The sequence below is a fragment of the Arvicanthis niloticus genome, chromosome 17, assembly GCF_011762505.2.
Source record: "Arvicanthis niloticus isolate mArvNil1 chromosome 17, mArvNil1.pat.X, whole genome shotgun sequence".
Lineage (NCBI taxonomy): Eukaryota > Metazoa > Chordata > Mammalia > Rodentia > Muridae > Arvicanthis > Arvicanthis niloticus.
Genome location: NC_047674.1, coordinates 31473058 through 31499756, shown reverse-complemented (window position 1 = coordinate 31499756; position 26699 = coordinate 31473058). Strand labels below are relative to the sequence as shown.

General features: G+C 50.3%; 1 protein-coding gene and 1 long non-coding RNA gene across 4 annotated transcripts in view; one reads left to right on the top strand and one right to left on the bottom strand.

Annotated features, from left to right (window-relative positions):
- Cnnm4 (cyclin and CBS domain divalent metal cation transport mediator 4) overlaps nucleotides 1–26699 on the top strand; it is a 57460-nt gene that overhangs the window by 7746 nt on the left and 23015 nt on the right. The gene's annotated exons all lie outside the window — the stretch shown is intronic.
- LOC143434842 (uncharacterized) overlaps nucleotides 636–26699 on the bottom strand; it is a 41537-nt gene continuing 15473 nt past the window's right edge. For all 3 annotated transcript variants that reach the window (XR_013104651.1, XR_013104652.1, XR_013104653.1), the window contains exon 3: nucleotides 636–1093. This is a non-coding gene — a long non-coding RNA (uncharacterized LOC143434842). The remainder of the gene's footprint in view (nucleotides 1094–26699) is intronic.

The window sequence follows — 26699 nt, the reverse complement described above, 5'->3', positions numbered from 1 at the left end:
ACCATCCTCTAGACCCAGCCACAAAGGCATCTTTGAGCAGAAGGAAACCTGTTTTGCCTTGAGAGTGACTCTTACCTGCCAGCTCCAGTCTGCTGACAAGAGACTGTTTAGCCTGCACTCAACATTGGTTACTGAAAGGTTGCATGACTGGGGAGTATGTATAGCAGGGGAGGGGGCCAGGTTCCTATGTCACTATCTCAATGCCTGGCTTTGGCAGGACCTACTGGTTCCTTTATCCAGCCCATGAGAAGGGACAGGCTGCCCTTGCTTGTCCTCAGACTACTCTCTCAACATTTCTTGTGGGCTTAAGGACACTGACTTTCTGGGGGGAATTTCTCTGAGGAAATAAGTGTTGCCCAGCTCCCCACTCACCCACCATGACCCTGGGCCCTGCTGCTATTTCAACGCACCTCCATCCTGGTATGCTTGCATGGATCGTAGCTGCTCTCAAGTGCTGCCTCATTGGGCCATTCTGCCTCAGTTGTCCTGGACCGTAGTCATCCCTGTCCTCACAGCTGAGCTTGCCAAGATGTCCTGTTGCAAAAAGCTTGGAGACTCTTTTGTAGACTGAAGTCTGGATTGCTTCTTTGTATTCCTCTTTTATTTATTTGCCATTTTCTTTTGTTTTTTTTTTATTGCTGATCATTATTTTTTCATAGCCATAAAAAACAAGCATCTCATTGCCAGACCTTCAGCAAGGATAACAAAAAGTCTAAGCCAAACCAAACTACCAGCATGTGACCAAGAAGGAACTACTTTGAATATTCTGATGTGTTGTGACAACTTTTTTAGAACTTCACTTTCATGGTAGGGTACGATGGGGCATACTGAAATCTTAGCATTCAAGTCTGTATGCTGAGGTAGGGAGACTGTGGGTTTAAGTCTAGGGCGGCCAGAGTCCCCAAGGGTGGCAGGAAGAGAGGGAGAGATTGAGGCTTAGTTCCATTGTTAACTTTTTGAAGCTTCTTACAACAAACAGCAGTATCAAAACCATGTTCATAGTAATACAAGTCTGCCATCCTGGCAACAAACGGGACAAAGGTGGGCAGATCTCAGATTTCAGTCTGGCCAGGGCTGCATAACGAGATGTTGTCTGAAACAAAACAAAACAAAAACCATTTTTAGTTTCCATCCATGTGCTGCCCAGAGCCACCCTAGGTCTTTTGACATTAAAATCACCGTTAAGCAGGGCACAGTTTTATGCCCTGTGTAAACACAGCTTAGGTTGGTTCTTCTTAGATAAAAAATTCTCAGTCTTGTCTTGCCCTGCATGGCTCTGCCAGAAGCAGAGTCCGGAGAGGCCCGATGTACAGTGCCAGCCTGTTTGGTTGAGGGGTTAAACTCAGTGGGGCTGGGACATTCCCTAGAGCCTACCATCAGTAGCTTTCTTGCTGCAGGCTCCATCTGCTGTGACCTGGGCAGGACTCTAGAAAGACTGGTTCCCTGGGCTCTCTGAAATGCCTAGTCTTTGGCCAGCAGGCAGCCTGGAGCCTCCTTAAAAGGAAGATGGATCCCTTCCCTACCCTAGACAGGCACACATGTGTGACCCCACAGAGGTAGGGAGGCTCATTCACATGTCCACACACATCCTCCTACCCCAGATTTGTGTTTGCATAGTCGTGAGAAAACACACACACACACTCACACAGCCCTGCCCATGTGCACAGGCAGGGCCATGCCCTGGTACTTGAAGTCTTTCTTACACACTTGTATGCACAGGCACTGTAACTCAGAGACCTATTCCCAGCTTAAGTCTTCCTTTTCCAGCTTCCTCAAGAGTTAAAAGTAAGTTTGAAAAATAAGTAAATCCGTGTACAGCCCATTTATTTTGTGAATTGTTTAGAATGATGGCCTTACTCTTGAACTCAGAAAAATTTCCTTAGTGGCCATGACTCTGCCCATCCATGCTGGTGACTGTGTCCACCTCCGGGTGACTGAAGGAGGTCAGGCATGCAAGGCATTCAGCTCTGTGCCCAGTACTATGTCATTGTGCAGTAAACATTAGCTATGTTAACTGTTACTGTTCCCATTGTCCAGAATGTGCCCCAGTTGGCATTGACAGCAGCTGGTGACCACAGCAGCTCTTCTACATGGCAGTCTGCCCTACCCTTAGCATGATGCCTTTCTTTTTTTTAAGTTATAAATGTATTGAGCTCAGCAAAACGTCCATTACAGAGCAGAGATGGTTCGTTGATTAAAAGCACTCACTGTTCTTCCAGAGAACTCAAGATAACTTCCCAGCACTCGTGTTTGCCAGTTCACAGTCACCTGTAACTCCACCTCTAGGGTCTAATGCCCACCACACTTGGGCTCGTGTGCATGCATACACACACACACACACACACACAAATTAAAGTCAAATAAATAAGAACTTAATTTCTGTAAGAAGCAAATCATTCAATTTTTAAAAATCCTATTATAAAACCATCTGTAAAAAGTCAGATATTATTTGTAAGGATTACAAGCTGAGAGGAAAGGAAATAGATTCTGAGTGAGAACTGAAAACTGAGAATATGCTCTTTAAAAAACCAAAACCCTGTGTGTGTGTGTGTGTGTGTGTGTGTGTGTGTGTGTGTGTGTCATGATGAGAGAGGGGGTGTCAGAGGGTCAGAGGACAACTTCTGGGGATTATTTCTCTCCTTCTACCCTGTGGATCCCCAGGATGGAAATCAGTTTATCAGGCCTCGTGGCAAGTGCCTTGCACTCTGAGCCATCTTGCCTCTATATTCATAGCTCTACTTGACGATTTTCATTTTCAGGGTAGGGAGGAAGAAGCCTGGACCAGAGTAGACTCAAAGGGGACAAGAACATGACAAGAGGCTACAGACATACACACAGAGAGAAGGAGGGGAGTGGGAATGAGAGAAAGGGAGACAGACAGACAGACACACACAGCAAGAAACAGAGACAAGAGAGAGATTTGTTTGTTTACCTATTAGGATGAGAGTCTTACAATGTAACCCAGGCTGATCTAGAACTCACTGTGTGAAACATAGATTCACGGCAGTCTTCCAGCCTCAGGGATCTGGCTGATTGCTGCAATCATAGGCAACCACCATGCCTGGCTCAAAATGTTTATCTCATGGTGATATACAACTATATCCCAGTAACATTCTGAGAGGCAGAGACAAGGGGATGGAGAGTTGAAGGCTAACTTGGCCTACTTGGAGACCCTGTCTTGAAAAAACAGACAAGCAAACAGAAACAAAATGCCTTTCTTAGGAGTGTCCCAGCAACAAGGGTGAGGGAGCACGCAAGTGCTGCTGCCTGGGAACTCTGGTATAAGCAGGCTTCTAGCCCAGATGGCCGCTGCCCCTTTGGGTAAAGGTACGTGCTGCTAAGCATGGTGACCTGACTTTAGTCGGAGACCCACATGATGGGAGGAGAGAACTGCCTTCCTCAGTTTGTCTTCTGACCATCATACAATCACACCCCCAAATAAGTGAAGAAACATAGATTAACATACTAATAAATAAAATAAAAGAGGAGCAGGCAGAGAGCTTAAGGAAGGAAACGTCTGAATCCCGACACTGGTGGAATACTTACCTAATGCTTAGCCGGTGCTGAGACTCAGCACGCCCAAGTCTTCCCGTCCAGGGCCCATGGCTCCAGAAGCTGTACCACACTGCTGAGCACTGGGTGGAGTCAACTTATAGGTTGTGGTGGGAGGGAGACAGTGAGGGAGGTGGAAGGTGGGCCTCGGACTGTTACCCTAGTATTAGACAGGCTGAAGCTGGAGGATTGCAAGTTCAAGGCCTGCCTGGGCTTTAATGTGTGTTGAGGTCAGAAGGTCACTTTCAGGAGTAAGTTTTCCACTTCACCTCGTGCATCCAGAGACTGAACTCAGGTCTCCACACTCACAGGTTTAGAGCCCTCTAGTTGAACACACTTCTTCTTTCCTTCCTTTCTTTCCTTCCTTTGATTTTTCCTTCCTTCCTTTCCCCCTTTCTCCCTTCCCTCTCTTCCTTCCTCCCTCCCTCCTTCCTTTTTTTTTTTTTTTTTTTTTTTTTTTTGTTTGTTTGTTTTCAAGACAGGGTTTCTCTGTGTAGTCCTGGCTATCCTGGAACTCACTCTGTAGACCAGGCTAGCCTGGAACTCAGAAATCCACCTGCCTCTGCCTCCCAAGTGCTGGGATTAAAGGTGTGCGCCACCACTGCCCGGCCCCTCCTTCCTTTTTTAAAGATAAGGTTTCTCTGTAACCCTGACTGTCCTGGAACTTCTGTAGACTATGGCCTTGAACTCATAGAAACCTGTCTGCTTCTGCCTCCAGAGTGCTGGGATTAAAGGCATGTACCACTATGCCGGCTTTTCCCCCTACTGGGGTCAGGAAGGTGATCAGTCTCACTAAGTAGCCTTGGCTGGCTCTCAACTGAATTTTCATTGACCTCAGGTTCCCCAAGTGCTAAGATTACAGGTGTGCACCACCACAGCCATTTTAACAGGTTTTAATATGTGTACACATTGTACAGTGACTACATCAAGTTACCTATTGTATGGATTCCCTCGTGTAATTAACATTTTTGTGTGTATGTGTGCGGTAAGAACACTTAGTCTAGCATTGTCAGTAACTGCAGTCACCACGTTGTACACCAGAGCTCATCGGCTCATTTCGAAACCCAGCCCCAGTCAATGCCTCTCTTGCTTTTCAAGGCTTTTGCGCCTTGTGCAAGAATGTATGTGTGTGTGCGCACGCATGCACACACTGTTTTTAAGGACATCTGCTATCCTTAGCTCCTCACCTGGGACATTTCGTGGAGCTGTAGCAAGCCTATAGATGATGGCAGACAGGAACACTGGGTTCACTGATTTTATTTTGTTTTTTTGGTGTTGGGGATTACAGGTTGAACCTATTGTCTAATAACTTCAGGATGCTCTTCTGCTTATACAAGATGCTGGAGAGGCCTTTTCCAGCCCTGCCAATGTAGGGCTAGAACAGCTCCAAAGAGTTAAAGCAGTGCATCTTGTAGAGTTGCAGTATCCACATCGAAGGATGCAGGCATAGTGACAATGTCTGGGAGAGCTGGAAGCTCAGGGTCTGTGCCTGTGGAGCCTAGGTGCCTTCCCTCCTGGGACAGCAGTGTGATCACCAGCCAGGAAGCCCCACCCAGCTTGTATCAGGGCCACAGTATGTAGGCATGGTTGATTAAAGTCTGTCCCAGTGCCCCCATCCTGGAGACCAGCAGTGCAAAGTCCCAAGTTTGCATCAGTTATTGAGTTTGCTCTTCTGGTGACTAATGCCTGGAGCTGTCTGGGAGCCTACCCCAAGGTGCTTCTTTATTGGAGCAAAGACATTCGGGCTTTTGAAGCCCTGTGCTGAGAACCAGGGAACCAGGGTAAAACAGCAGATATGTCCTTTAGCCTACATGCAAGTGTAGAGAAATAGAATTAACCTCTATTGACCTTGCTGTAAACCGAGTCAGTCTAGTTCTTATTCCGAACTCTCAGATTTGTGTGATTATCATCCGTGAGCAATGGTGGTTGCTTCATTCTCTACTAAGCCCTTCCTGCTCTTCATCTTGTTGTTGCCTTGTTTTGCTGGTTGGGATGTCACAGGTCCTGGTGTTCTCACCTCATTCTTGGCTTAGGGGAAGTTTTCAAAGCTGATCCTGCAGGGCTGGGGAATAGCTCTGCAGTAGATACTTGCTTGGCACTCTGGACAGCAGTTCCCTTAGCATGAGGGTGAGACTCAGGATAAAAGAGGTAACAGTTGTCACCCGATGTTGCTGCTTTTAACTTTTGAAGACCTCCTTTATCAGACAGTCTTCCCTGAGCAATTAAGTACTTCTTGGTCTCTCTCTCTCTCTCTCTCTCTCTCTCTCTCTCTCTCTCTCTCTCTCTCGTTAGCAAACAACTGTCCTTCCACCTTTCCATGGGTTCTAGAGATTGAACCCAGGCTGCTAGGTTTGCCTGGCAATCCCCTTTTACCTGGTGATATAACTGAATGATTAACTCTTTTTCTTCTGAGATACTGATTTCTTTCCCACGTTGATTCAAATGTTGCATGACTGGAGCTGACCTGTCATAGTCATGATTTATTGCGCCCCTTTAACATCACTAGATTTAATTTGCTAACATCTTTTCTGGGAATGTTGCCACTTACATCCATGAGAGATGGAGCCGTAATTGTTTTTCCTGCGATTATAAGATGCCATCAGCTTTTTTAATAGCAGGAAAAATAATTGTTTAATAATTAAGTCTTTCCCTCTCTTGTAATTACTATCTTGCTTTAGGTGAGCAAGTTTGAGCATATCAGATAATCCTCGTGTCCTCTGGTTTCTCTCCCTGCTCTAGTACTGGCCTCTTACGTCACCTGCTGCGATTGTCGTTGTTTCTCTTCCTCTTCAGGTTTGGCTGTCAAGTTCTAGAGTAACTTTAATAGTATGTAAACAATTTGGAACTGGTATATGACTACCAGGAACCAACTGGAGTTCACTAAGGAGAAAAATTGCTTTCTTTTCATTAATGTGTAATGGGGTAGAATTACTAGGTTCATGCAATGGAACATCAGTCAATTGCAGGCTCTAATGTGCTTGGATTTCAGCGAAGCCTTTAGCAGAATTTCCTATGAAATGTTCATGGCTGACATGCATATGTGTCTCACTGACTATGGTCTGACTTATCCCTAGATGGGTCAGTAAATGGCCAACTGCCCACAGGTTTGAAGAATAGGAACCTCCTAAGGCAAAGGAGCAGAGGCCGGATGGAGAAAGGGCTCCTTCTGGCTAGGTACTGCTGGGACAGGAGGGAGGCAGCACACACTGCTTCCAGCTCTGTGATTCCCCTAGATAGGGCACAGGGGGCTCCTGAAACCAGAGAACTAGGTGGAAAGGCAGCGGCAGTTTGCTGTGAGGGAAGGAGCCCAAAGGAGGCTGACGGTACTGGTGTACTCCTGGAATCCCTGGGAGCTCCTGGCTATACACAGGCTCTTCCTGTGGAGAGAGCCTGCACCCAGACACCAGGTTACCAGCCAGGTCAGCGCCTGGGCTGGACACTCAAGACTCTTCTCTCTTTCCCTCCACTGTCACTATTGGGGCAAGATCTGTGTTTTGGTCCTTGTGCCTGGTTTTGGATTCTTAAGTCTCTTGTGAGTCCTTCTAACTGTCCCACCAAGATACTTTAGATCTGAAATGGGTCTATGTTAGATAATTTCAGAAACATTTAAAGAACCTATTCTGGATGCCTATCCTAAATACATGGAGATATAGTCAGTTTTACACAACACACACACACACACACACACACACACACTCATGCATGCACATATGCATGCATGCGCTTCCATGTAATATCAAAGGGGAAGGCACAGTTGAAGACATGGTGTGCACATATGCCTAATGAAATATTATGAGACCAACTCAGTGACAGAATGCTAGGCTAAGAGGAGTGTGGCCCTGGATGCAGTACCCAGCCCTGAAAAAGGAACTCTGGGGTAGGGGAGGTATTCAGAGAATTTATGTATCTCAGATTCACACCTGGCTCAATAAAAACATAATGACACAGGAAAGAAAAAGAATGTGAAGTATTTTAAAAGTAACAAACAAAGACCCTATATGTGGTAATCAATCCAGAGAGTGGCAGCACTGTGGCTTGTCACCTGGATAGACAGAGGTTTCGTTTTTTTGGGACCGATTGACACTCTGCTATTACTTCAGCTTGTCCCAGAACTCATGATTCATCTGCATCTGCTTCCCCGGTGCTGGGGTGTAGATCTGTGGCATCATGCTGGGCATTCTCATATTCATTTTAAAATAACTCCACTCTCCTAAAATTACAGTTAGTTGTAGTTATCCTGGAAAGGCAGGCATATTTTCTAGTGCTAGGGATTAAATCCAAGCTACTAAGTACTTAGGCATGTAGTTTGCTGTTAAACTATGCTCCAGCAAGGCAGTATTATAAACGTTCTTTCTTTCCTTGCTTCCTCTTTCGTTACCAACATCAAGGGGAAAATGAACATTCCTGGATATATATCTGCATATCCAGGCGTGGTGGCATATGCCTTTAATCCCAGCTCTCAGGAGGCAGAGATGACAGGGTCTCTGAGTTTGAGGCCAGCCTGGTCTACATCATTAGTTCCAGGACAGTTAGGGCCATGTAGAGACCTTGTCTCAAAACTGCAGATAAATATGCCTACCTTTCCAGGATAGCTACAGCTAACTGTAATTTTGTGGGGGAGTGAGGGTATTTTTAAAATGAAATATCTATATTTATATACATGTGTGTATGTATATAATATACATATATAAATATAAACATGTATGTGTGTATGTATGTATGTATTATGTGTATGGTATGTATGGTAACATCATTGTTTACTCCTAACAGGACATGTGGGGGTTGGGAATGTAGGTTAGTCTGTAGAGTGTTTGCTCTGCATACCTGAAGCCTTTAATCTTGATCCCCAGGGCTCCATAAGCTTAGTGTGGTGTTTATGCCCGGGGAGCCCTGTGCTCAAGAGGTAGAGGCAGGAAGAGCAGAAGTCCCAAGTTATCTTCAGCTACATAGAGAACCTGAGGTCAGCCTGGCTACATGAAACCCCATCTTAAAGAAGAAAAGTCTCTTTGTAGCAGTAGTCAGAGGCGAGGAGGGAAGCTGGTTAGTTTGTGTCAGCTTGACTCAAGCCAGAGTCATCTGAGGAACGGGAACCTCAATTGAGAAAAGACCTCCACTAGGTTCACCCACAGGCAGGCCTGCAGGCCTTTTCTTGATTACTGATTGATGGGGAAGGGCCTAGCCCACTGCGGGTGGTGCCATCCCTGGGCAGGCGGTCCTGGGTATGTAAGAGAGTAAGCTGAGCCAGCCATGAAGAGAAGTCAGGAAGCAGCACTGTCTACGGCCTCCACCTTAGTTCCTGTTTTCAGGTTCCTGCCCTGAGTTTCCATCTTGACCATCCTTGGAGACTTGGGCTGTGTAAGCCAGAGATCCTTTCCTCTTCAAGTTGCTTTTTTTGGTCTCTGGTTGGTCTTTATCACAACAATAGGAATCTAAGATAGCAAATCTGAGGCCAGCCTGGGCAAAACTCGGTCTCCAGAAAGTCCTTTAGAGATACAAATTGAAATATTAGATATCTGGATAGCTGTAGGTATAATTTTATAGATGTTTACAGATAAAGCCTGGGCTTTACTTCAAAAAAAAAAAATTCCAGTGAAGTGAGTGGGGCAGAGAGAGGAAGCGAGGCTGGCCAAGAGCAGTTAAGTATTTAAAGGAGACGAGGCTGTGATTATGTCATTACCTCCACTTTTGTATGTGTTTAATATTTCCCATAATAAATGACATGGAAAATGAGAAGTGCGAGCATGTCCCTGGAGTGGGAGGTGGACCCAGAGTCCCTGTCATCAGCTCCACCCCTGGAGCTAAGGGTTGGAATGGAGCACACAGCCGGTCCCTGGATGTGGCTTCTCTGGTGAAGTTCAAGGCTTAGGTCTTCAGTAGGAGACAAAGCCACACTTCCTGGGACCCTTCTCAGTAATGACTGTGGGGACAGACTTCTGGAGAGAAGGTCATCCTAAGGCTGTGCTGGTGACACCATGTGGTGTTTGCTCTGCAAAGGGATAACTGAGGCCAGACTATCTTTATGGGACTATGATCTCTTTTAATCAAATTTTATTGAGAGAGGCAGAGAGCGCTGCAGCACAAGTGTAAAGGTCAGGGGACAACTTGCTTGAATTGGTTCTTTCCTCCTACCATATGGATCCCAGGCTGGGGATTGAACTCAGGCCATCAAGCTTGGTGACAAGTGCTTCCCACCCATCTTACTAGCCCCGTCTTATCCCTTTATGAAATGGACCCCACTTTGTCATTCATCCTGGGGTTAAGTAATTTTCTCAGCAGTCAGCCTCCTGAAGAACTAAGACTATAGGGCTCTTCCTCAGGGGTTTTCTGAGCTTTCTAATGAACACCCTATTCAAAAGAAGTGTTTTTAGTTTGTATATATGCTCTCTCAAATATTATATATGTACAGGTACTTTTTGATAGTACATTTCATAAAACAATTAAGAACAATTTTCCATCACATTTATTTTTTATTTATTTATATATATATATATTTTTTATTATGTGTATATGAACACATTCGAGATTGTTCCCCAATATGTGTGTGTGTGTGTGTGTGTGTTTGTGTGTGTGTGTGTGTGTGTGTGTGTGTGTGTGTGTGTGTGTGTGTTAGGTCAAAAGACAACTTGCAGGAATTAGTTCTCTCCTTCTACCATGTAGCCAAGAGATCAAACTCAGTGCAGGGGGCCATCTTACCAGCCCAATATAATGTTTAAAGAAGTAAAGATGAATCACCATACTTAAATTTGTTTTCCTAATAGTTATTAATATACAATAATCTAAACAAAATGAAATCTGGTGGCTCTCAAAACACACAGTATACCCGAGGTAGGATCCATGGTTAATGACAATAGCTAGAAGTCTGTTCTATTTATTTATTTTATGTATATGAGTATTCTATCTACGTGTATACCTGCATGCCAGAAGAGGGTATCAAATCCTAGTATAGATAGGTGGTCATGAGCCACCATGTGGTTGGTGGGAAATCAAACTCAGGACTTCTGGAAGAACGGACACTGCTCTTAACCTCTGAGCCATGTCAGCAGCTATAGCCCATGGCTTTTCTAGTCATGTTCCCTCTGAGCCTGCCATTGCCTTCCAGGAGGCACAGCACCTTAAATCTCTGTCTGCTTGGTGAGTATTTATCTGGCTTATAAGGCAGGACACCTCTGTTTGTACTCCCTTTCGGGGACTGCAGAGGGAGTAGACTGTATAGACCCCTCCCAGGAGCAGGCATATCTGGACAGGCCCCACAGTCGGGGTATGTGCAAACAAAAGAGAAATTTACTTATTTTGGACTCGGACCTAAGTGTAAACAGAACCAGTACTGACAGGTTCCAGGTAGGCCTGGCCCTGCGGTCTGTACGATATGCTGTCTCTAGGAACCCTTGCCACCACCTGGGTCCCATCTGTGTTTTTAGCTAGTGGGTCACAATGGCCACTCACTGTCTCTCTTCCCCTTGAGGTTATTATCAGTCAACTTTTCTGTCTTCTTTTTTCTTTTACTACATTGGTTTTTCCTTTGTCATTTGTGTCCTTTAAAAAACAAGAACCTGGGGCTGGAGAGATGGCTCAGCAGTTAAGAGCATAGTGACGCCAGGCAGTGGTGGCGCACACCTTTAATCCCAGCACTTGGGAGGCAGAGGCAGGTGAATTTCTGAGTTTGAGGCCAGCCTGGTCTACAGAGTAAGTTCCAGGACAGCCAGAACTACACAGAGAAACCCTGTCTTGAAAACAAAAACAAAAACAAAAACAAAAACAAAAACAAAAACAAAACAAGAGCATAGCGACATACAACTTTAATGCCATCACTTGGGAAGTAGAGGCAGGAGGGCTACATAGTGAGATCAGCTCATTAAACAAACAAACAAACAAATAATAGACTAAGTAAAATGACTAAATAATTAATTAAAAGCAATGTACTTACTTATGATGTGGTGTTCTCATTGGTAGTGACTATTGAATTGTTGGCTTCCTGAGCATCCTCTGTGTATTTAAGCCTATGTTAGAGGAATGAACCGGCAAGGCCACCCTGACATTTGCTGGAAAGTGAAGCCGGGACTCCTGCTGCTAAGAGAATGTGGAGATTGCTGTAGCTTCACCACTGATGTCAGGATGGACAGGAAGGGGGCTGGTATATATTAGTACATGCCCAGTGTTCCGAGGGGGGACTCTGGGACCCTGGCTGAGGGTTTTAAAAAAAAAAAAAGGCTCAGAAAGGGCAAGGGGTATTTCTTTTTGTATGGTTGGTTTTTTTTTTTTTTTTTTTTTTTTTTTTTTTTTTTTTTTTTTTTTTGAGACAGAGTCTCCTTGGGCCACCTTGGCTGGCCTTTGACTGAAGATATAGATGAGACTGACCTTGAAATCCTGGAGATCCTCCTGTCTCTGCCTTCTGGGATTAAAGTGTGCCCAGCCCTGTTTACTTAGTTTGGAGCTGGCTTTTGTTACATTGCTTGAGTTAGTCAGGAAGAAGCTGCCTTGCTTTCCGTGACTCTCCAAGAAAGTGCCACTCTCCTATTTTACTGTAAGTGTGAGAAGACAGACAGGAGATAAAATGCTGCTTATAGCGAATACAATGCCAATATACAATGCTGTCTCTGCTCAGGGAAGCACTCCGATCACTCTGCCTGTGCTGCTTCTCCTCGATGCCCGTGTTGGCCGGTCTGAGCCAGTCTCACTATGTCGTCCAGCCTGATAGCAGACTTACTCTGTAGTCCAGCCTGATCTTGAACTTGTGGTGATCCTCCTGCCCCAGCCTCTTGAGTGCGGAAATCATAGGCATGTGCCACCACACCCAGCTTCTGTAGTGTTTAGAACTCTTATTTGTTTTGTTTTGTGCATACCATGAATCACTAGCTCCTCTAATAAATTTAGGCCTGAGTCATCCTTTATAGCAGCTTCAATTCTGTGTTATAAATGTTGGTTGGATCTTCCTGGCTACACCTTGCACATCATATGGGTATTTCCTTAGTAGTAAGTCACTTCCTAGGAGTGGAACAAAGGGCTGAGTCCAAGGTCTTGCATATTGAACATTTTTATATATGCTGCCATGTTCCTGAAGAAAATACTTAAATTTCTATCAGTAGTGACTAGTTCTTTTAATGCAGAATACCAATCTGATAACTCGGAACACTACTCCCTCCTGTAGTTTACTGGGCTGGGTCCCTAGCACTGCCAAAACAAAGCAACAGACTGATAGGTAAATTTTAAAGCCCAAGGTAATTTCCATTTCCTTGGGTTAATTTGTATTTATTATATTTGTATTTAAAATTAAGCTTATAGGCAGGAGAAATGCAGTGAATTTCAGGCTACCATGAGGTACAGATGGAGACCCTGACTCAAAAAAAGAGGGGTGGGGTGGGCAGAGACAGCTCAGTGGCTAAATACAAACTAAACTTGTGATTTTTCTAATTGGTTTATAAAGACTTGCAATACAGACTGGCCTAGTTTTAGCCCTGTACCTCTCAGTGAATAGTCTCTTTTTTTTTTTTCTTTTGATTCAAATGTCAGATTTGTAATCTGATATCACACACACACACACACACACACACACACACACACACACACAAGGGTGTGCCAACTGGAGGTTTTATTTTGTTGGTTTTAAAATCGAGGTCAGCTTTGTTGTCCTGAAGCTCACTGTAGCCCAGGCTGGCCTCTACTTTATTTCTGAACTCTTTCATTGGTTTGCCCAGTACAGCTCTGCTGTAGTCAAGGTAGCCTTATTACCAGGCATGATGGCATGTGCCTATGGGAGAGGCCAAGGTAAGAGGATTATGTGATCCCAGGAACCCAGGAGTTTGAGAGAAGCCTGGGTACATAATGAAACCCTCATATTGAAAATAAGATTGGGTGTGTGAGATGGCTCAGAGGGTAAAAGCTCTTGTTTCACAAGCCTGTCCTACCTGAGGTAGAACCCTAGGACCTACATAAATATAAATATGGAAAGAGGTAACAAACTCCAGAGTTATTCTCCAACCCCCTACATGTACTGTGGCATATCCTCTCTACCCACCAATATATATAACATAACAATAGTAAGTGAAATTATTAAGGTTTATAAGTAAAATTAATTTGAGTTAAATTAAGGGCTTCTTTTAGTAATCCTTTCTGTTGTGACTGGCCAGTTTCTGTTTTAGCATGGGTATCCCAGGCCAGCCGCAAGATGTGGATACAGTGATCTCTAATGTTTGGTTAAGGTGAGAGGGTTGTGTACTGAAGACCTTTATGTGAAACTGCAGCTTGGTTCTGAGCTCCCTGTGATACAGCTTGTGATACAGCCTGGGCTCCTGGCAGTTGGGTGACTGGTTCTCTTGTCTTTTTCTGGGGGAACAGGAGTGTGGCCACGCCTCTCTCTTCCCTGCCCACTCACGTGGCTGCAGTGGGACTGTGGTATTGGGCTCCTCAGTGCTCAGCAACCCAACCCCACGTTTTCTTTATTATTTATTAGGATTAATTATAATTATTTTACATAGGCTCAGACTTGGGTCCTTGTGTTTGCTGCAGCACGAGTAATTTACCACCTGCACCAGCTCCCAGCCTCCCACTGCCTTCTTGCGGCCTTGGAAACCCAGCATAACTGAGCACAGTTCGAGTGGGTACAGACTACCCGGCAACCACAGCCTTTGGTTTCCTAGCTTCTGCCAGGTCATTTGCCCGGCCTGGGAGGAAACCAGTCACCACGTAGATGAAGCTAAGATAATGGATGAATAGCCCCAGTCTTCCCAGGCTGGAAGGCAAGGAGTTTGTCCCACTCTGGCCCATGCCTCTCCCATCCCTTCGTGCTGGGAAGGGCGGCTGCTCCTCCTGCTGGCTGAGGTCAGCACTATTAATAGCCAGCTTAATCCTGCTCAAGCCTGGGCAAAGGGAGGAAAAGGAGCTGGTTGCCAGGAAATCAGAGTGTCCAGCCATCTGTAGGTGCAGACCAGTGACCCAAGGCCATGGTGTCCAGTCACCAAGTCCACACCTAGGGCCTGCTGTGGGAACCTGGGATTTTGCCTTATTGGGTGACCCAGTGAGGAGCAGTGAGGAGGTCACCATTTCTGATAGTAAGATCCCTTGTCTGATCTGGAGCCTTATTTCTTCCCAGGGAGAAAAGTAGCTGGATGGATGGGGGCCGCTTTGGACTTTGAAACCCAGAACTCAGTAACACATCATTTCCTTATAGTCTTTGATGGATTGTAATTTTTTTTTTTTTTATGAGAGGAAGACATGGCCGTTTGCTCAAATAAGTATAGGGTGGGGTTCTGGCCTTCTAGGGCTCTGGAGGCTTCCTTTTAAAATCTGGACGGGGGTGTTGGATCACCTGGATTCCAGGTATAACGAAGCCTTCAGGGTTAACTGGGATGATGTGTGAGCTTTGGGCAGAGATGACAGATTTGCCACAAGCTGGGGATGGTGGCACACTTATGTAAGCCCAGCTTTTGGGAAGGAAGGCAGGAGTATGAGAAGTCCAAAGTTATCATATGCTACATAGTGAACTCAAGCTAACCTTGAATTCACAAAACCAGATGTTACACGGGAAAGCTGGAAGCAAAGGGTGTTGCTGAGGGACTCAGGTTATAGGGCCTTTCTCCCTTTGCCCCCAGCTTTTAACCTGTTTCATGTGAACCAGGACCATGGCAGGGATGGGGGTCGGGGAGTGGCTCACCTATGGCTGGCTGGGGAGGGTAAGGTTCCTCCTGGCTAATAGTGGAACAAAGGGTAGAGTGGGCAAGCTTGCCTCAAGGTAGAACCTGATACACCAAGGACAGCCAGGATTCCAGGATACCTCTTTCCTGTGGTCCCACCCACTCATCTGTCCCCTTTCAAACAGTGCTGGTGCTTAGGACACGAGCAAAGCAGTATTAGAATGTTTTTACAATATTTCCTTGCATTTTGTTTTATTTATATGTGTGTGGGCATGTGCATGCTATGATGCACACGTGCATATGTCAGAGGGTAACTTTGTCTTGCTGTATGTTCTCTCCACCCAGTGGGTTCTCCATATTAAACTCAAGTCTCAGACTAGGCCACACCTTCACCCACCGAGCCATCTTGCAGACCTTAGAATGCTGTCTTATTTATTTATTTTTTAATGTGTTTGTGTGAATGTGTCAGTGTGTAAGCACATGCACATGCACGCAGGCAGGTAGGTAAGGAAGGAAGGGAAATGTCCTAGAGCTGTAGTTTCTGGCAGTTGTGAGCCACCATAGCTTGAGCCATCTCGCTAGCCCCCACCACCACACACACAGAGCCCTTTTTTAAAAAGTTACTTTGTGTGTTCCTTCTGATTATAAGATTAATACAGTTAGTTATGGAAATGTGGAATGTCTGCATAGAAAAAGAAAATAACGAGAAAGCCCACCCTCAGGTTACACTATATGAAACTGCTGTTTTGGATCAAAAGTAGCCAAGTACCAGCCATTACATATGGACCAACCAAATATTAGCAGTTTATTATATTTCCTCTTTGATAAGTGGGCTTTTCAGCTGTAAATGCATCATTTAAATACTCTTCATTTCTTATTTCAGCCACAGCCCAAGCCCCATTATCTAGTTGAATGCTCCTCAGCAGCAGAGTGAGGTAGGCTCCTTAAAACACACTCCTAGCCAGGCGGTGGTGGCACACGCCTTTAATCCTGGCACTTGGGAGGCAGGCGGATTTCTGAGTTCAAGGCCAGCCTGGTCTACAGAGTGAGTTCCAGGACAGCCAGGGCTACACAGAGAAACCCTGTCTCGAAACAAACAAACAAACAACCACTCCTACATGAGAGTTACGTCCATAGAAGGGAAACTGTGAACTCGAGTCTTAGTTGACATTCCTAGTTTTGTTCCGTGTCATGTGTCGGGGCGGCCACCCCTGGCCTACTCGGTAAGCGCTCTGACACTGAGCTGCATTCCCAGCTCCTGATCGATCTGCTTCATTACTTTTATAAAAGTTCTTTGTTTATTCTTTGAAATGTCCTACACAGGTACTATTTTGATCATATCTCCTTCCCACCCTCTAGCATCTCTCTCTCTCTCTCTCTCTCTCTCTCTCTCTCTCTCTCTCTCTCTCTCTCTCTCTCTCTCTCTCTCTCTCTCTCTCTCATTGCCAAGGACCTGGGTTGGGTTCCCAGGGCTCACATGGAAGCTCATAATCATCTGTAATTCCAGTTCCAGGGGATCATCTGCCCTCCTTGGTCACTAGGCACATACATAACACATATATGTGCGGGCAAAACACTTATACACATAAAATAAAAATAAATATTTAAAAATAAAAAAGAGAGCTGGAGAGATGGCTCAGCGGTTAAGAACACTAGCTGCTCTTCCAGAGGTCCTGAGTTCACTTCCCAGCAACTACATGGTGGCTCACAACCGTTTGTAATGGGATCTGGTGCCCTCTTCTAGTGTGTTTGATGAGAGCAACAGTGTATTCATATACAATAAATAAATAAATAAATCTTTTTTAAAAAGAAAAAGAAAAAAGAAACGCACTGAGTCCAGCTGTGCCTCCTGTCTGCACGCAGGTTGGGCATCCACTGGAGTGTTAGCAACTTTCTAGTCTTGCCTGCTGGGTCTCAGGTGAGTCTGTGCAGGTAATCAGAGCTGGCAAGAGCTCGTGAATGTCTAGGCCATGTCACACCCACAAGACCACAGTGCAGTTCTGCTCCTATCCTGCAGCCATCCTTCCTGCCCCCTCTCTCTTTTAGCTTTGGTTGTTGATGGATGGTGGGTGTTGTAGGGCTGTAATGGGTATTGTGAGCTGTAATGCGTGTTATGAGCTGTGGTGGGTGTTATGAACTGTGGTGGGTGTTGTGTTGTGAGCTGTGGTGGGTGTTGTGAGCTGTGGTGGGTGTTGTGGGCTGTGGTGGGTGTTGTGAGCTGTGGTGGGTGTTGTAGGGCTGTGGTGGGTGTTGTAGGGCTGTGGTGGGTGTTGTGAGCTGTGGTGGGTGTTGTGGGCTGTGGTGGGTGTTGTGGGCTGTGGTGGGTGTTGTGAGCTGTGGTGGGTGTTGTAGGGCTGTGGTGGGTGTTGTAGGGCTGTGGTGGGTGTTGTAGGGCTGTGGTGGGTGTTGTAGGGCTGTGGTGGGTGTTGTGAGCTGTGGTGGTTGTTGTAGGGCTGTGGTGGGTGTTGTGAGCTGTGGTGGGTGTTGTAGGGCTGTGGTGGGTGTTGTAGGGCTGTGGTGGGGGTTGTAGGGCTGTGGTGGGTGTTGTAGGGCTGTGGTGGGTGTTGTGAGCTGTGGTGGGTGTTGTAGGGCTGTGGTGGGTGTTGTAGGGCTGTGGTGGGTGTTGTGGGCTGTGGTGGGTGTTGTGAGCTGTGGTGGGTGTTGTGAGCTGTGGTGGGTGTTGTAGGGCTGTGGTGGGTGTTGTGAGCTGTAGTGGGTGTTGTGGGCTGTGGTGGGTGTTGTAGGCTGTGGTGGGTGTTGTGGGCTGTGGTGGGTGTTGTAGGGCTGTGGTGGGTGTTGTGAGCTGTAGTGGGTGTTGTGGGCTGTGGTGGGTGTTGTAGGCTGTGGTGGGTGTTGTGGGCTGTGGTGGGTGTTGTAGGGCTGTGGTGGGTGTTGTAGGGCTGTGGTGGGTGTTGTTGGGCTGTGGTGGGTGTTGTGGGCTGTGGTGGGTGTTGTAGGGCTGTGGTGGGTGTTGTGGGCTGTGGTGGGTGTTGTAGGGCTGTGGTGGGTGTTGTGAGCTGTGGTGGGTGTTGTAGGGCTGTGGTGGGTGTTGTAGGGCTGTGGTGGGTGTTGTAGGCTGTGGTGGGTGTTGTGAGCTGTGGTGGGTGTTGTAGGGCTGTGGTGGGTGTTGTGGGCTGTGGTGGGTGTTGTAGGGCTGTGGTGGGTGTTGTAGGGCTGTGGTGGGTGTTGTAGGGCTGTGGTGGGTGTTGTGAGCTGTGGTGGGTGTTGTAGGGCTGTGGTGGGTGTTGTAGGGCTGTGGTGGGTGTTGTGGGCTGTGGTGGGTGTTGTAGGGCTGTGGTGGCTGTTGTGAGCTGTGGTGGGTGTTGTGAGCTGTAGTGGGTGTTGTAGGGCTGTGGTGGGTGTTGTAGGCTGTGGTGGGTGTTGTGAGCTGTGGTGGGTGTTGTAGGGCTGTGGTGGGTGTTGTGGGCTGTGGTGGGTGTTGTAGGGCTGTGGTGGGTGTTGTAGGGCTGTGGTGGGTGTTGTGAGCTGTGGTGGGTGTTGTGAGCTGTGGTGGGTGTTGTAGGGCTGTGGTGGGTGTTGTAGGGCTGTGGTGGGTGTTGTGAGCTGTGGTGGGTGTTGTAGGGCTGTGGTGGGTGTTGTGAGCTGTGGTGGGTGTTATGAGCTGTGGTGGGTGTTGTAGGGCTGTGGTGGGTGTTGTAGGGCTGTGGTGGGTGTTGTAGGGCTGTGGTGGGTGTTGTAGGGCTGTGGTGGGTGTTGTGGGCTGTGGTGGGTGTTGTAGGGCTGTGGTGGTTGTTGTAGGGCTGTGGTGGGTGTTGTAGGGCTGTGGTGGGTGTTGTAGGGCTGTGGTGGGTGTTGTGGGCTGTGGTGGGTGTTGTAGGGCTGTGGTGGGTGTTGTAGGGCTGTGGTGGGTGTTGTAGGGCTGTGTTGGGTGTTGTAGGGCTGTGGTGGGTGTTGTAGGGCTGTGGTGGGTGTTGTAGGGCTGTGGTGGGTGTTGTAGGCTGTGGTGGGTGTTGTAGGGCTGTGGTGGGTGTTGTAGGGCTGTGGTGGGTGTTGTAGGCTGTGGTGGGTGTTGTAGGGCTGTGGTGGGTGTTGTGGGCTGTGGTGGGTGTTGTAGGGCTGTGGTGGGTGTTGTAGGGCTGTGGTGGGTGTTGTAGGGCTGTGTTGGGTGTTGTAGGGCTGTGGTGGGTGTTGTAGGGCTGTGGTGGGTGTTGTAGGGCTGTGGTGGGTGTTGTAGGCTGTGGTGGGTGTTGTAGGGCTGTGGTGGGTGTTGTGGGCTGTGGTGGGTGTTGTGAGCTGTGGTGGGTGTTATGAGCTGTGGTGGGTGTTGTAGGGCTGTGGTGGGTGTTGTGGGCTGTGGTGGGTGTTGTAGGGCTGTGGTGGGTGTTGTAGGGCTGTGGTGGGTGTTGTAGGGCTGTGTTGGGTGTTGTAGGGCTGTGGTGGGTGTTGTAGGGCTGTGGTGGGTGTTGTAGGGCTGTGGTGGGTGTTGTAGGCTGTGGTGGGTGTTGTAGGGCTGTGGTGGGTGTGTGGGCTGTGGTGGGTGTTGTGAGCTGTGGTGGGTGTTATGAGCTGTGGTGGGTGTTGTAGGGCTGTGGTGGGTGTTGTGGGCTGTGGTGGGTGTTGTAGGGCTGTGGTGGGTGTTGTAGGGCTGTGGTGGGTGTTGTAGGCTGTGGTGGGTGTTGTAGGGCTGTGGTGGGTGTTGTGGGCTGTGGTGGGTGTTGTAGGGCTGTGGTGGGTGTTGTGAGCTGTGGTGGGTGTTGTAGGGCTGTGGTGGGTGTTGTGGGCTGTGGTGGGTGTTGTAGGCTGTGGTGGTGTTGTAGGGCTGTGGTGGGGTGTTGTAGGGCTGTGGTGGGTGTTGTGGGCTGTGGTGGGTGTTGTAGGGCTGTGGTGGGTGTTGTAGGGCTGTGGTGGGTGTTGTGGGCTGTGGTGGGTGTTGTAGGCTGTGGTGGGTGTTGTAGGGCTGTGGTGGGTGTTGTGGGCTGTGGTGGGTGTTGTGAGCTGTGGTGGGTGTTATGAGCTGTGGTGGGTGTTGTAGGGCTGTGGTGGGTGTTGTGGGCTGTGGTGGGTGTTGTAGGGCTGTGGTGGGTGTTGTGAGCTGTGGTGGGTGTTATGAGCTGTGGTGGGTGTTGTAGGGCTGTGGTGGGTGTTGTGGGCTGTAGTGGGTGTTGTGGGCTGTGGTGGGTGTTGTAGGGCTGTGGTGGGTGTTGTGAGCTGTGGTGGGTGTTATGAGCTGTGGTGGGTGTTGTGGGCTGTGGTGGGTGTTGTAGGGCTGTGGTGGGTGTTGTAGGGCTGTGGTGGGTGTTGTAGGGCTGTGGTGGGTGTTGTGGGCTGTGGTGGGTGTTGTAGGGCTGTGGTGGGTGTTGTAGGGCTGTGGTGGGTGTTGTGGGCTGTGGTGGGTGTTGTAGGGCTGTGGTGGGTGTTGTAGGGCTGTGGTGGGTGTTGTGAGCTGTGGTGGGTGTTGTGAGCTGTAGTGGGTGTTGTGGGCTGTGGTGGGTGTTGTAGGGCTGTGGTGGGTGTTGTAGGGCTGTGGTGGGTGTTGTGGGCTGTGGTGGGTGTTGTGAGCTGTGGTGGGTGTTGTAGGGCTGTGGTGGGTGTTGTGGGCTGTGGTGGGTGTTGTAGGGCTGTGGTGGGTGTTGTAGGGCTGTGGTGGGTGTTGTAGGGCTGTGGTGGGTGTTGTAGGGCTGTGGTGGGTGTTGTGAGGCTGTTGGTGGGTGTTTGCTTGTGTGGGTGTTGTGGGCTGTGGTGGGTGTTGTAGGGCTGTGGTGGGTGTTGTAGGGCTGTGTGGGTGTTGTGGGCTGTGGTGGGTGTTGTATGGCTGTGGTGGGTGTTGTAGGGCTGTGGTGGGTGTTGTGGGCTGTGGTGGGTGTTGTAGGGCTGTGGTGGGTGTTGTGAGCTGTGGTGGGTGTTGTGGGGCTGTGGTGGGTGTTGTGGCGTGTGGTGTTGTAGGGCTGTGGTGGGTGTTTGTAGGAGCTGTGGTGGGTGTTGTAGGGCTTGTGGTGGGGTTTGTAGGGCTGTGGTGGGTGTTGTGAGGGCTGGTTGGTGGGTGTTGTGGGGCTGTGGTGGGTGTTGTAGGGCTGTGGTGGGTGTTGTAGGGCTGTGGTGGGTGTTGTGGGCTGTGGTGGTGGTTGTGGGCTGTGGTGGGTGTTGTAGGGCTGTGGTGGGTGTTGTAGGGCTGTGGTGGGTGTTGTAGGGCTGTGGTGGGTGTTGTGGATGTGTGGGTGGTGTTGCTGGGTGGTGTTAGTGGGCTGTTGGTAGTGGCTGTGGTGGGTGTTTGTAGGGCTGTGGTGGGTGTTTGTGAGCTGTGGTGGGTGTTGTAGGGCTTGTGGTGGGTGTGTGTAGGGCTGTGGTGGGTGTTGTGGGCTGTGGTGGGTGTTGTGAGCTGTGGTGGGTGTTATGAGCTGTGGTGGGTGTTGTAGGGCTGTGGTGGGTGTTGTGGGCTGTGGTGGGTGTTGTAGGGCTGTGGTGGGTGTTGTGAGCTGTGGTGGGTGTTATGAGCTGTGGTGGGTGTTGTAGGGCTGTGGTGGGTGTTGTGGGCTGTGGTGGGTGTTGTAGGGCTGTGGTGGGTGTTGTGAGCTGTGGTGGGTGTTGTAGGGCTGTGGTGGGTGTTGTGGGCTGTGGTGGTTGTTGTAGGGCTGTGGTGGGTGTTGTGAGCTGTGGTGGGTGTTGTAGGGCTGTGGTGGGTGTTGTAGGGCTGTGGTGGGTGTTGTGAGCTGTGGTGGGTGTTGTGGGCTGTGGTGGGTGTTGTAGGGCTGTGGTGGGTGTTGTAGGGCTGTGGTGGGTGTTGTGGGCTGTGGTGGGTGTTGTGGGTTGTAGTGGGTGTTGTAGGGCTGTGGTGGGTGTTGTAGGGCTGTGGTGGGTGTTGTAGGGCTGTGGTGGGTGTTGTGAGCTGTGGTGGCTGTTGTGGGTTGTAGTGGGTGTTGTAGGGCTGTGGTGGGTGTTGTAGGGCTGTGGTGGGTGTTGTGAGCTGTGGTGGGTGTTGTGGGCTGTGGTGGGTGTTGTAGGGCTGTGGTGGGTGTTGTGAGCTGTGGTGGGTGTTGTAGGGCTGTGGTGGGTGTTGTGAGCTGTGGTGGGTGTTGTAGGGCTGTGGTGGGTGTTGTGAGCTGTGGTGGGTGTTGTAGGGCTGTGGTGGGTGTTGTGAGCTGTGGTGGGTGTTGTAGGGCTGTGGTGGGTGTTGTAGGGCTGTGGTGGGTGTTGTGAGCTGTGGTTGGTGTTGTGGGCTGTGGTGGGTGTTGTAGGGCTGTGGTGGGTGTTGTGGGCTGTAGTGGGTGTTGTAGGGCTGTGGTGGGTGTTGTGGGCTGTGGTGGGTGTTATGAGCTGTGGTGGGTGTTGTAGGGCTGTGGTGGGTGTTGTGAGCTGTGGTGGCTGTTGTGGGTTGTAGTGGGTGTTGTAGGGCTGTGGTGGGTGTTGTAGGGCTGTGGTGGGTGTTGTGAGCTGTGGTGGGTGTTGTAGGGCTGTGGTGGGTGTTGTAGGGCTGTGGTGGGTGTTGTGAGCTGTGGTGGGTGTTGTAGGGCTGTGGTGGGTGTTGTGAGCTGTGGTGGGTGTTGTAGGGCTGTGGTGGGTGTTGTGGGCTGTGGTGGGTGTTGTAGGGCTGTGGTGGGTGTTATGAGCTGTGGTGGGTGTTGTGGGCTGTGGTGGGTGTTGTAGGGCTGTGGTGGGTGTTTTGAGCTGTGGTGGGTGTTTTTGAGCTGTGGTGGGTGTTGTAGGGCTGTGGTGGGTGTTTGTGGGCTGTGGTGGGTGTTGTAGGGCTGTGGTGGGTGTTGTGAGCTGTGGTGGGTGTTGTAGGGCTGTGGTGGGTGTTGTGAGGCTTGTGGTGGGTGTTGTAGGGCTGTGGTGGGTGTTGTAGGGCTGTGGTGGTTGTTGTAGGGCTGTGGTGGGTGTTGTAGGGCTGTGGTGGGTGTTGTGGGCTGTGGTGGGTGTTGTGGGCTGTGGTGGGTTTTGTAGGGCTCGTGGTGGGTGTTTGTAGGCTGTGGTGGGTGTTGTGGGCTGTCGGGGTGGTGTTGTAGGGCTGTGGTGGGTGTTGTAGGCTGTGGTGGGGTTGTGGGCTGGGTGGGTGTTTGTAGCGGCTTGTGGTGGGTCGTTGTAGGGCTGTGGGTGGGTGTGTGTAGGGCTGTGGTGGGTGTTGTAGGGCTGTGGTGGGTGTTGTAGGGCTGTGGTGGGGTGTTAGGGCGTGGTGGGTGTTGTGCGGCTGTGGTGGGTGTTGTATGGGCTGTGGTGGGTGTTTGTAGGGCTGTGGTGGGTGTTGAGGGCTGTGGTGGGGTGTTGTTGGGCTGTGGTGGGTGTTGTAGGGCTGTGGTGGGTGTTGTGAGCTGTGGTGGTTGTTGTAGGGCTGTGGTGGGTGTTGTGGGCTGTAGTGGGTGTTGTGGGATGTGGTGGGTGTTGTAGGGCTGTGGGGGTGTTGTGAGCTGTGTTGGGTGTTAGTGAGCTGTGGGGGTGTGTGGGCTGTGGTGGGTGTTGTAGGGCTGTGGTGGGTGTTGTAGGGCTGTGGTGGGTGTTGTTAGGGCCTGTGGTGGGTGTTGTAGGGCTTGTGGCTGGGTGGTTGTATAGGGCTTGTGTTGGTGTTGTGAGCTGTGGTGGGTGTTGTAGGGCTGTGGTGGGTGTTGTGGGCAGTGGGGGGTTGTTGTAGGGCTTGTGGTGGGTGTGTAGGGCTGTGGTGGGTGTTTGTGGGCTGTGGTGGGGTTGGCGGGCTGTGGTGGGTGTTGTAGGGCGGTGTGGGTGTTTGTGGGATGTGGTGGGTGTTGTAGGGCTGTGGTGGGTGTTTGTAGGGCTTGTGGTGTTGGGTGTTGTTCGGGCTGTGGTGGGTGTTGTGAGCGTGGTGGGTGTTGTGAGCGTGTGGGGTGTTGTAGGGCTGTGGTGGGTGTTTGTTAGGCTTGTGGTGGGTGTTGTAGGGCTGTGGTGGGGTGTTGTAGGGCTGTGGTGGGTGTGTGGGCTGTTGGTGGGTTGTTGTGGGCTGTGGTGGGTGTTGTAGGGCTGTGGTGGGTGTTGTAGGGCTGTGGTGGGTGTTGTAGGGCTGTGGTGGGTGTTGTAGGGCTGTGGTGGGTGTTGTAGGGCTGTGGTGGGTGTTGTGAGCTGTGGTGGGTGTTGTGAGCTGTGGTGGGTGTTGTGAGCTGTGGTGGGTGTTGTAGGGCTGTGGTGGGTGTTGTGAGCTGTGGTGGGTGTTGTGGGCTGTGGTGGGTGTTGTAGGGCTGTGGTGGGTGTTGTGAGCTGTGGTGGGTGTTGTGGGCTGTGGTGGGTGTTGTAGGGCTGTGGTGGGTGTTGTAGGGCTGTGGTGGGTGTTGTAGGGCTGTGGTGGGTGTTGTGAGCTGTGGTGGGTGTTGTAGGGCTGTGGTGGGTGTTGTAGGGCTGTGGTGGGTGTTGTAGGGCTGTGGTGGGTGTTGTGAGCTGTGGTGGGTGTTGTAGGGCTGTGGTGGGTGTTGTGAGCTGTGGTGGGTGTTGTAGGGCTGTGGTGGGTGTTGTGAGCTGTGGTGGGTGTTGTAGGGCTGTGGTGGGTGTTGTAGGGCTGTGGTGGGTGTTGTGAGCTGTGGTGGGTGTTGTGGCTGTGGTGGGTGTTGTGAGCTGTGGTGGGTGTTGTAGGGCTGTGGTGGGTGTTGTGGGCTGTGGTGGGTGTTGTGGGCTGTGGTGGGTGTTGTAGGGCTGTGGTGGGTGTTGTGAGCTGTGGTGGGTGTTGTAGGGCTGTGGTGGGTGTTGTAGGGCTGTGGTGGGTGTTGTAGGGCTGTGGTGGGTGTTGTAGGGCTGTGGTGGGTGTTGTAGGGCTGTGGTGGGTGTTGTAGGGCTGTGGTGGGTGTTGTAGGGCTGTGGTGGGTGTTGTGAGCTGTGGTGGGTGTTGTAGGGCTGTGGTGGGTGTTGTGGCTGTGGTGGGTGTTGTGAGCTGTGGTGGGTGTTGTAGGGCTGTGGTGGGTGTTGTGAGCTGTGGTGGGTGTTGTAGGGCTGTGGTGGGTGTTGTAGGGCTGTGGTGGGTGTTGTAGGGCTGTGGTGGGTGTTGTAGGGCTGTGGTGGGTGTTGTAGGGCTGTGGTGGGTGTTGTAGGGCTGTGGTGGGTGTTGTAGGGCTGTGGTGGGTGTTGTGAGCTGTGGTGGGTGTTGTAGGGCTGTGGTGGGTGTTGTGGGCTGTGGTGGGTGTTGTAGGGCTGTGGTGGGTGTTGTGAGCTGTGGTGGGTGTTGTAGGGCTGTGGTGGGTGTTGTGGCTGTGGTGGGTGTTGTGAGCTGTGGTGGGTGTTGTAGGGCTGTGGTGGGTGTTGTGAGCTGTGGTGGGTGTTGTAGGGCTGTGGTGGGTGTTGTAGGGCTGTGGTGGGTGTTGTAGGGCTGTGGTGGGTGTTGTAGGGCTGTGGTGGGTGTTGTAGGGCTGTGGTGGGTGTTGTAGGGCTGTGGTGGGTGTTGTAGGGCTGTGGTGGGTGTTGTAGGGCTGTGGTGGGTGTTGTGAGCTGTGGTGGGTGTTGTAGGGCTGTGGTGGGTGTTGTCGGGCTGTGGTGGGTGTTGTAGGCCTGTGGTGGGTGTTGTAGGGCTGTGGTGGGTGTTGTGGGCTTTGGTGGGTGTTGTAGGGCTGTGGTGGGTGTTGTAGGGCTGTGGTGGGTGTTGAAGGGCTGTGGGTAGGGTGTTGTAGGGCTGTTGTGGGTGTTGTGAGCTGTGGTGGGTGTTGTGGGCTGTGGTGGGTGTTGTGGGGCTGTGGGGGGTGTTGTGAGCTGTGGTGGGTGTTGTAGGGCTGTGGTGGGTGTTGTGGGCTGTGGTGGGTGTTGTAGGGCTGTGGTGGGTGTTGTGAGCTGTGGTGGGTGTTATGAGCTGTGGTGGGTGTTGTAGGGCTGGGTGGGTGTTGTAGGGCTGTGGTGGGTGTTGTAGGGCTGTGGTGGGTGTTGTAGGGCTGTGGTGGGTGTTGTGAGCTGTGGTGGGTGTTGTGAGCTGTGGTGGGTGTTGTAGGGCTGTGGTGGGTGTTGTAGGGCTGTGGTGGGTGTTGTAGGGCTGTGGTGGGTGTTGTAGGGCTGTGGTGGGTGTTGTGGGCTGTGGTGGGTGTTGTAGGGCTGTGGTGGGTGTTGTAGGGCTGTGGTGGGTGTTGTAGGGCTGTGGTGGGTGTTGTAGGGCTGTGGTGGGTGTTGTAGGGCTGTGGTGGGTGTTGTGGGCTGTGGTGGGTGTTGTGAGCTGTGGTGGGTGTTATGAGCTGTGGTGGGTGTTGTAGGGCTGTGGTGGGTGTTGTGGGCTGTGGTGGGTGTTGTAGGGCTGTGGTGGGTGTTGTGAGCTGTGGTGGGTGTTTGAGCTGTGGGTGTGGGTGTTGTAGTAGGGCTGTGGTGGGTGTTGTGGGCTGTGGTGGGTGTTGTAGGGCTGTGGTGGGTGTTGTGGGCTGTGGTGGTTGTTGTTGTGCTGTGGTGGTGTGTGTGGGAGGGCTGTGGTGGGTGTTGTGAGCTGTGGTGGGTGTTGTAGGGCTGTGTGGGTGGGCTGTGGTGGGTGTTGTAGGGCTGTGGTGGGTGTTGTGAGCTGTGGTGGGTGTTGTTGGGGGTGTGGTGTTTGTGCTGTGGTGGGTGTTGTAGGGCTGTGGTGGGTGTTGTAGGGCTGTGGTGGGTGTTGTGGGCTGTGGTGGG